Source organism: Neophocaena asiaeorientalis, unplaced genomic scaffold (assembly GCF_003031525.2).
Source record: "Neophocaena asiaeorientalis asiaeorientalis breed wild unplaced genomic scaffold, Neophocaena_asiaeorientalis_V1.1 scaffold69, whole genome shotgun sequence".
Taxonomy (NCBI): Eukaryota; Metazoa; Chordata; class Mammalia; order Artiodactyla; family Phocoenidae; genus Neophocaena; species Neophocaena asiaeorientalis.
In genome coordinates this window covers 4896223-4904439 of record NW_020174373.1, presented here as the reverse complement: position 1 = coordinate 4904439, position 8217 = coordinate 4896223, and the positions used below count along the sequence as shown (strand labels likewise).

The following is an 8217-nucleotide window of genomic DNA, read 5'->3' as shown; positions in this document are numbered from 1 at the left end:
AGGGAAATGCAAATTAAAGTAAGATAGCACCACGTACCCATTAGAATGGCCGTAATCCACAACACTGACAGTACCGGATGATGCCGGATGATGCCGAGGATGTGCAGCCACAGGGACTCTCCTTCCTTGCCGCTGGGAGCACAAAATGGGACACTCACTTGGGAGGTAAGCAGTTTCTTACAAAACGAAACGTACCCTCACCCCATGGTGTTTCTTCAAATGAGACGAAAACTTACGTACACGATGAAACTCGTACTTAGATGTGTAGAGCAGCTTTATCCATAATGGCCAAAACTTGGAAGCAACCAAGACGTCGTTCAGTAAGTGAATGGATGAATAAACGGAGGTACATCCGGATTATGGAATATTACTCAGCACTAAACAGAAATGAGCTCTCAAGCCGTGAAAAGACACGGAGGAACCTGAAATGCATATCACTGTGTGAAAGAGGCCCATCTGTGTATGATTCCAACTGTATGTCATTCTGAAAAGCAAAACTATGGGGACAGTGAAAAGATCAGTGGTTGCCAGGGGCTGGGGCTGGGGGCTGGCTAGGAATGAATAGGTGGGGCACAGAGGATTGTTTCAGGATTTTTTGTTGTTGTTGGGGAACCAACATTGTTTTCTTGTCAACAGAACCTGCCTGGGGAAGTAGGGGGCCCACTCTGCCCCCAGGGGGGCTATGGACCTTGGTGGTCTGGGGCCTGTGGGAGAGATGGGTCCACCCAGTGAGAGCAGCTCTGGCCACCACTGGCACCTGGGTGGTCAGAGGCAGGGTCTGGGGGGCCAGCAGGGGGCATGGGAGCCCCCCGGGAACCTGGGTCTTGGTTTCCCCTGGCTCATCTGCAGGAGGCCAGTGAGGGTGATCAGCTCAGGCCCACTGAGCCAGGCAGCCAGAGGATGGAGTGGAGAGGACCCAGGGGGACATGACTGGGGGTGGGAGCAGCAGCTTCAGAGAGCCCATCACCTGCTGAGGGGCCTGAGACAGGTGCAGGGTGGGCAGTGGAGGGTCAGAAAGACAGACATCTTCACAGCACATCGCTGTGAACCCTGCGTCCCTGGGTGGCTGCTCTCCACTCTAATGTCCTGCTAGACTGGCCCTGAGGGCTCTGCCTGAGGCTGCTTCGTACAGAGGCCAGAATGAGGGATGGCACAAGGTATGATACTATAGTTATGGACATGTCATCGTACATTTGTCCAAACTCATAGAATATACAACCAAGGGTGAACTCTAATGTAAACTATAGATTCTGGGTGATGATGACGTTTCAGTGTAGCTTCATCAATTGTAACAAATGTGCCACTGATTGGGATGTTGATAATGGGGGAGGCTCTGTGTATGGGGGTACAGGGGGTGTATGGGAATCTCTGTGCCTTTTAGTTTTGCTATGAACCTAAACTGCTCTAAAAAATAAAAACTTTTTTAAAATAAATGTTTTAAAATTTAAGTTTTTAATTTAAAAAGCCCTTTGAAGTTTCTTCGAAAGTTCTTAGTTCTAGGTAGTGAATGAAATTCAGATCTCTTATATGCTCTTGTCACTTAAAGATTTTCTCTTCCCGTATGATGCATGGGAATAGCTTAAGTAGATTTTTAAATTGAAATTTGAAATCCAGGATAGGTATTGTGTAAGTAGAAAAGGCCGTTGAATTCTAGGTCATCTATTCTATTAGGAAAACATAGCTGGCTTCCCAGGTGCTGGGTGCTTATAATTCTGCAGATAACATATTTTTCTTGAAATTGACTGTTTTCATTTTTGCAAAGCGAGGTCTTTTCTTGGGGTTATCGAGCTTTCTCTTGTATCCCATTTAATTCATCATGTTTTCTCAAGTGATCTCTCATTAAAACATGCTATTTTTTTTGAAGTTCATATTAAAATAACCCAGAATTGTGATGAATGGGCTAGAATATCATATAAGTCAGGGGATAATGTACTATGAGGTGTTCTGTATTAGTTTGATTAATTATTCTGTACTCTCTAGTGAATAGCATAAATTAGCACAGTGAAGAAACATATATCACAAGAAAACCATGTGACAAAAATCTGACTTAGTAAAGGCAATTAGAATGGGAAAACCATGTATCTCTAGTAATTCTTTTTTCCTGCTTAGGTTTTCTCCACTACACATGAAAGTCAACTAAACTATATCCTGAGCCTTCCAGCCTGTATGTGTGTATCAAGGTGGTAGACGTCGCTTTTGTATTAAAATAAGTCCTTCTAGGATTTATTGAGTGTGTTCCAAAACGCGTTACTAAACTCTTGTGTAGGAATGGAAATAGTTTTCATTTACGGGGCATCGTGTGTTTTCTCAAGTAACATTTTTTAAATGGTTGTAGTGATGATAGCAATAGAATCCAGTTCATGTATCCAGTTCATGTTATTTGGTAACACATTGTCTCTGGTTACTGTTAACGCTTCTGAGTAATTAGCTCGATAATTTAAAATTAATCCTTAGCCTCTGCTGGTCAACACACCAGAAACCAGGCCGTAATGAGTCTCTCGGGAACTGCTTATTATGAAGCACGGATCACCCCTGTCAAGTTTCACAGCTGCCAAGCATCTATTTTGAAAAATAATAGGGGACTTGAGAGTGTCTTTAAAGACTGCTGCGATTTTCCTCCTCACCGTTGTCCCAATCAAGACATAGCATCTTCCTCGAGTTGTTTATTTTATGAAGTTACCCAGAGACCGAGGTGAGGCCGAGACACAGTGGAGGCCAGCGTGGCCTGGACCTGCTGGGGGTCATTGCCCTGGGTGATTCGTGCTCCCCGAGGTAGTGTGGGCCCTCAGGCTCAGAAGCAGAAACGGACTTGGAGCTGGTGGAAAACTAGGCGCGCACACACACGCACGCGCACACACACACACGCACACACAGACACACACAGACATCCAAAGATCAATGTATGACTTGATAAAGAGGATTGTATGTCTCAGTACCCAGAATGCTATGAGATACCTGAAGAGCTGGATGAAGTACTCAGGACTCTACGTGGTAACATGGAGAGAGAGAAGGAAGCAACACTTGGAGTGGCATTCCATGAAGTCCTGTGTAGCAAAGTACGACCAACAGTCCTCCTCCCTCTGCAGCCAGGTTCTCTAGCTTCAGCAAGCCTCAGAATCATTGGGTAGCCTTGTTAAAACACAGCTCACTGCACCCCACCCTCAGAACTTTTGATTCTGTGGGTCTCGGGTCAGACTCGAGATGTGCATGTCTGACAAGCTTCCAGCTGAGGCGGACATTGCTGGTCCCGGAACCCCACTTTGAGAACCACTGATGTAGGGTTATTTATGCTCTGGGGCTTCTCTCTAGGGTCCTTCTCTGCTTGGTAAGTTGTGCCACGTTCTAGCGTGGAAACTTTACGTTCTCTGCCCCCTGACCGCAACATGCCTCTTCTGACCAACCTTCCTCCTTCGTTCAAAGTTACGTAACATTTATTAAGATTTAGCTTATTAAGTAGGAGTCGGTGGTGGCTTCCTCAGCAGGAGTGTCACTGAGGGCACAGTTTCAAAACAGTCACTTGTCTAGGGAGAGGGCTGGAGTCTCCGCTGGCCGTCATCTCTTTTGAAACATGGGTCACGGCTCCAGTCTGTTGATGGAGGTAGAAGCCCATCACTGCTTCCTCTGACCATATGTGTCCAGGAGATCTAGGTGTAGGGGGAAGACGCCTTAACAAAGACCTCAGAGAGCAAAAGTCATTCGCAGTCAAGGTTTGTTATGAAATGAATTCAAGAACATGACCTTGGGGGTCTGGACAGGGTAGAAAGAGCACCATAGAATGGACTGGTTCCCCTTGGGGGAGGGCAGATGCTGGGCATGCCCACATCATCTCCTTATGACTGTGTGGTTGCTTATTTAAGAGGGCTGTTTTCACCCCAGACCGGACTGCTTGATCCTGAAGAGTCTACTTTATGGTTAACAGTTGTCTCCTTATGATGCAAGCATATGCCTTAAGTGCATTATGTAAAACACGAGGGACCGGTCATCGTTGCAGGCGAGGTGCAGAGAAGATGGGACGTACGGAGACACTGCGCTCTGACAGATGCCGGGAGGTGGCAGGGAGGTCAAAGTGAGGGAATAAACCCCGACAGTGATTTTTTGAAGCAAGTGAAAAAACTGCATGAAAATATTAAGGCACATTCTCAGTTGGGGTGGAGGTTGGGGTTTGGTTGAAACAACATAGCATTTCTTCCACGGCTTTGATTTAGTTTCAGTCACTGTTATGGGATGAACTGTGTCCCCCACCCCCCAAATCCATATGCTGATGTCCTCACCCCCAGTACCTCAGAAACTGAGCTTACGTGGAAATAGAGTTGTTGGAGATAGAATTGGTTAAGATGAGGTCATACTTGAGTAGGATTAGCTCCTAATTCGATATGACTGGTGTCCTTATAAAAAGGGCATATTTGGACACAGACATGCATAGATGTGAGGACACAGGTAGAAAACTGTGTGACAATTGGATTTGCAAGGAGAATGGGCAGCTAACGCTTAAAGGACCCGTACTTCCTGGTGGCTTTCGGAGGGGGAGCGGTTTAAAGGCATCATTTGGAGTGAGGGTTGCAGGGTACATGACTTTCTTCTGATTGGTTGGTGGTGAGGTAACAGGAATCTTAATCGTCAACCTCTGGTTCCAACCAGACTGGATCTTGTGCTCTGTGTGTAGTCACCACCTTCCACCCAGGTGGGAGCCTTAGTGTCTGAAGAACAGCTCAAAGATACGTGTCAGACGGTTATGTATGTTCCTTGAGGAGCAACTTGGACTCTGTTTTATGCTGAACTATTGTTTAAGCTATCATTACTTTTTTTGCTTAACTGCTTTTCCTATGTTTCTGCATTCCCTCACTTCCCTAATTAGTAACTACTTAAGTCTGCTCTTTAGAACTCAGGGAAGGTCTAGAAGACTAAAGGCTTTTTCTGTAAACAAGAAACAGGGTACATGGAGGGGCTTCTGTACCAGGGAGGACCCTGCAGGGTCCTGCTCAGTTTCAGTCCCCCCTTTTCTTTGCTACTCCTCGGCCCTGATGGGAACAGGGACAGGACAAGAAAGGGAATAAAGTTTTGGATAGAGAGGTTAATTTTATACCTGGCAGGGGAACTCGGTTTTAGGGGGACTCAGTTTGACCATAAAGCAAGGAACGGCTAAAAGTTAAGAGAAGGGCATGGACCGGATTCTCCCCTGGGGCCTTCAGAGAGGGTTTGGCTCTGCTGACACTTTGATCTCAGACCTCTGGCCTCCAGAGCTGTGAGATAATATGTTTCTGTTGTTTAAACCATCGAGTTTGTGGTACTTTATCACAGCAGCACTAGGAAGCTTCTCGTCACTGCGTTTCATTTTGAGTTTTAAATACTATTAGGAATAGTGTGATACTGTGATTTATAAGAATATATATTTGGTTGTTCAGGTGACCAGAGTATTTCTCATATTATGTGTTTGGTCTTCACCCACTGGTTCCTGACTCACAACTCTTAAAATCCTTGCAATTTCCTGTAATAAGAGTGATGAAGGTATCTTTTGTTACGTTAATGAGAACGGGGTGACTTTTGAAAAGCTCCTGGATAATCAAAAGAAGGGGGTTGGTTGCCGCCCCCTTCAGACATCCTGGGAGGGGAGATGGGCTGGAGGTTGGGTCAATCACCAGTGGCCCAGGATTTAATCATACCTATGTAATAGTAATAAGCCCTCTGTAAGAACTCAAAAGGATGGGATTCAGAGAGGTTTGGGGTCGGTGCCCACGTGGAGGTGCTGGGAGAGGGTTGAGCTTGGAGAGAGCACGGAAGCTCCGTGCCCGTTCCCCATGCCGTGCCCTGTGTATCATTTCCATCTGGCTGTTCCTGAGTTATATCCTTTTCTAATAACCCAGTAATCTAGGCAGTAAAATGTTCCTGTGGATTCTGTGGGCCGCTCTAGCAAATTAATCAAACCCAAGAAGGGGTCATGGGAACCACTATTTATAGCCAGTTGGTCACAAGTATAGGTAACAACTTGGACTTGCAACTGGTGTTTAAAGCCAAGGAGGGATTGTTGGAACCGCCAATCTGTAGTTTGCTGGTCAGAAGCTCAGGTGATAGCCTGGGCTTGCTGTTGGCATCTGTTAATGAGAACATCTCATTAACGTAACAAAACGTAACGCGGGGGGCAGTCTAGTGGGACTGAGCCCTTATCCCGTGGCATCTGGCGCTGTGTCAGGGTAGACAGTGTCCTAATTGAATCACCCTGTTGATGTGCAAGCATTGCTTAGTGGGAGAAACCACCCGCCCCCTCGCAACACACATGTTGGAATTGGGTCCAGGACCCCCAAAGAAATAGTATTTGTTGTTATTAGATTTTTAATGTTCCCCCAAATGGGGTTATGAGTTATGAATTTGATTTAGTGCAGCTCTGCATTGAAGTACTGGTCTGATCTATGCTTTGCATGGCCCTCATGCCTTTGCGAAGATTCCAAGCAACCAAATGATATAGAAGTTCATGACCTTATTCCTAAGCAGTTGAAAGTCATTTTCTTTATCATTAAATCAAAACTTATTGAACGCTCTTAGAATTCTGACTTCTCCACAGTTAATCAATCACATGAGCCAGGCAGGACTCTAGAACTCTCTGTGAACTTCTTCTAAGTTATTAAGAGTCGCTCCTTGTGCAAAAAGCGCTCCTATCGATGGATTCGCATCTTGCCAGCTAGACGGTCGTCTTGACTTTAAAAGATCCCAGGGGTCTTCATAAACATCTCTGTGACGATCTTTCTAAAAACACTCTTCTTCGCATTTTAGAAAAGAAGAAATTAATTTTTCCGAGAGCTCACAGTTTACGATGGAGAAGTGGCCTGGGATGCTAAGTAGGGTCTTCTGACTCCACACGAGGTGTGCTTTGTATTAAAATATTTTGATTTGAATCAACAATGTGTTACATATTTTTAGACTTCCTGGGCTCCACTGTCTGCATCTCTAAAGAGAGGGCATTGGTCTTGAATCTCCCTTAACTCTCCCAATTCTCATGATCTAGAATTTTCCTCAGAACCTGGTGTTGCCAGTATTGCTGATGGCTTTCATATGTTATTCAAATCCGTGATAATGAGTGACCCAAGTGGCGAGACAGTCCTAGGCATGGTCATTCCGAGATTTAGTGCCATCACTGGACACTTAGATCCTCCCTCCCCACCCATTCTGTACTTTCCCTTCTCCTCAGACACTGGTGGGCATTTCTCAAAAAGTTCCCCATTTCATGTTCACTTCCAAGATGCGGGTTGTCTGCATCATTATCTTGGTCCCGCTGTTGAGTTCCGTGGGGTTGAGGAACATCTCTGTGGCCTTCCCTCTTAGGACTCAGACTGAATGGACCCTGTGTTGTGTCTTTCTCACGTGGTTTTGGCCTTTCTTTGTAGGCGTTGTAAATGTTTTGGAGAGTTATTAGAGGCGTTAGTTAGAGGATCAAATACTAGCAGGCAGGGCTTCCCTGGTGGCGCAGTGGTTGAGAATCTGCCTGCTAATGCAGGGGACACGGGTTCGAGCCCTGGTCTGGGAGGATCCCACATGCCGCGAAGCAACTAGGCCCGTGAGCCACAACTACTGAGCCTGCGCGTCTGGAGCCTGTGCTCCGCAACAAGAGAGGCTGCGATAGTGAGAGGCCCGCGCACCGTGATGAAGAGTGGTCCCCGCTTGCCGCCAACTAGAGAAAGCCCTCGTGCAGAAACGAAGAGCCAACACAGCCAAAAATAAATAAATTAATTAAAAAAATATATATTAGCAGGCAGAAGGTCTGAAAGTTAATAACTTCTTACCCCTTTGCTCTTTAATGGTTTTGAGAGGTTTAGGTAGGCATTCAGGAATGGAAGAGTCCATGAGACAGGGTAACATGTTACTGGGACACTAACCTCTTTCCTTTGGAAAGTTCCTTGTATTGTAAGACAGTGGCATGTCATTAACGACTTACATGTGTCTTGTTTTCAGCAAGAAGATGGATTAAATGACCCTCAAAGGTCTTCTCTGGTTTGTAATTATATGGTAGCATCTGAGTCAGAATTCTACAGTTTACAAACATTTTGAGTGCATATTTGCAATCATGTTTTGGGTCCCTTTCCTTGCTCTGGTTGTACGTAGACAGCAGGCTTGATCCTAGTCGAATAGATCTTATACTTTCGCAGAGAGGGATTGACAGAAATGCCCACTGATGCAAATGCTTTGCACGGAAGCTGACTGTTAGTAATGTTGAAGGAGGTCTCAGAG

The 8217-nt window shown here is 45.6% G+C and overlaps 1 pseudogene; it reads right to left on the bottom strand.

The window, feature by feature from the left end:
* Positions 1-680: 680 nt before the first annotated feature.
* LOC112407129 (histone deacetylase complex subunit SAP25 pseudogene) lies at positions 681-7293 on the bottom strand (annotated as a pseudogene).
* Between the last annotated feature and the right edge of the window lie 924 nt (positions 7294-8217).